This window comes from Austrofundulus limnaeus, unplaced genomic scaffold (genome assembly GCF_001266775.1).
Source record: "Austrofundulus limnaeus strain Quisiro unplaced genomic scaffold, Austrofundulus_limnaeus-1.0 Scaffold80, whole genome shotgun sequence".
In the NCBI taxonomy this organism is placed as follows: Eukaryota; Metazoa; Chordata; class Actinopteri; order Cyprinodontiformes; family Rivulidae; genus Austrofundulus; species Austrofundulus limnaeus.
Genome location: NW_013952482.1, coordinates 913,486 through 915,352, shown reverse-complemented (window position 1 = coordinate 915,352; position 1,867 = coordinate 913,486). Strand labels below are relative to the sequence as shown.

Genomic DNA, 1,867 nt, shown 5'->3' with positions numbered 1-1,867 from the left:
GTGTGTGTGTGTGTGTGTGTGTGTGTGTGTGTGTGTTTGTTTGAAGGGGACAGAGTTTCAGTGTCTGGTTATTTCTATGTAGACCCAGTGTGTGAAAGGGGTCTTGACAGGGCTGAAAACGGCATACAGTATGTTTTCTGGCATGTGTGCGAATTCATGTGTGCATCYGTGCCAGGCTGACGATAACCTTCTACTGTATCAGTGTTTTCTTTGCACAACAGATGAAGTAGCATCTGTAGAGGCACAAGTCTCCAAATGAGAGACAGTTACCTGTGTGCATGTGTAGGATGATAAGAAAATTAGATGTGTGCTTGTGCAGCAAAATGTTTTGCAGTCTCACACAGACAAATGTAAAAGTAAGGCTGTTTAGGTGAGTCACTGAGGGGATTCAGAGGTCACAGGAGTCACGTTTCCTGATTTACCACAATGTTCTTGTAAATTTGGTCGCTTAAAGGGACGGCTCAACATTACTGCACAGCTGTGGTTGCCAAACACTTTTCTGAGTGATGTCGTGACACAGTGTGTGCCTCAGTCGAGTCACAGTGGTAGTTCTTTTTGAGCAGGTGCAATTTTTTTTGGAGTTTTACTTAAAAAGAAAACTACTTCAGAGCATTGAAACTGGAACAAAGTGGGAAACATTGTGCACTTCCACTGCTTTCCTCCTCTTTTGGTCTGCTTGTTCTTGCAGTTTCGCTTTTCTTTTGTTTGGTATCAGTTTTACTTTTTTCTTTTTCGTGCCTTTGTGCGTCCCCACAAGAGACAAAGAATCCATCGCCGTTAACCACACAGGTGGAATAGAAGTTATTTGATGTTGAGTTCTTGTGTGTGTTTTTTTTTTTGTGAGTTAGTCAGAGACTGTTGGTATTAATCTACTAGTGTACTTAGGTAAAAAGTTCAAGGGACACAGTATAACGTGAAATTTTCATCTCTTGCTTTTGACTTGCACTTTAAATAGATGTTTCGCAATGACGATGACTGAAGAACATCATAGCAGCAGGACAAAACATAAACCTGACTCATAGGTGCGTAAGCTGAGCCCTCAATTTCTATACTATTTTCAGAGTATTAACTTTTTTTTAACGTTGTGAACCCAGTAACTGCAGTTTTGCAAATTAATCAATACTGTCCTTCAAAACTGAGCTAAAAGGACTAAGGGTTGAAATCATTGCCAAGAAATCTGACTATCAGTTTGGGCTCTGGTTCTTAAAACCAATTCTCTAAAGGGCTGCGCTTACAGCTCCCTTTTATTTCCAGAAAGAAAACGGGACACTCCATCTGGCAGAGCACAAAACACTGATGACTGTAAGTAATGGAACTAAAGGGTGGACTGTTTGTTTGTCTCTGAAGAGTACTGTGGCTAAAATAGCAGGAAGCACTGCAACTTAAAAATATATAGATGCTTCAAGGCCATTAGTCTGGAGCTCCTCAGTGCACTGTCAGCATCATGATAGTGGGATGCAATACAGCAGCGTTGAGGTCAGCGACGGTGCTCACGAGTCTAAATGATAAGTAATTATTAATGCATGCTTGCTCCAAGCTTGACAGGGGTCCCCTACAGTGGGTCTGCCCGTTGTTGAGCGCGTTGCTGTGAATTCCTGATGTGACAATGCATCGTTGTGTTGGAATCTGTCAAAATGACAGACAGATTTGCCCTATTTTAGATATTTTATTAAATAAATTGGATATCAGAATTGTAAGCTGAACAGAAGTATGAACCATGGACCACATGGAACCACCTTTACTTATTTTATGAATTAATTATTATTAGTTTTTTTTTTGCAGAACTTGAACTCAAAGACTGTTACTGCAGAAAACCTTTGGTGTTTTTTTTACAACCACATCCAGTGTTTCCCCTAGGGAATTGCTC

At 40.6% G+C, this 1,867-nt stretch overlaps 1 protein-coding gene across 3 annotated transcripts in view; it reads left to right on the top strand.

The window, feature by feature from the left end:
* Window positions 1-1,867, top strand: part of LOC106519645 (protein sidekick-1) — a 321,354-nt gene that overhangs the window by 9,205 nt on the left and 310,282 nt on the right. The window lies entirely within an intron of this gene.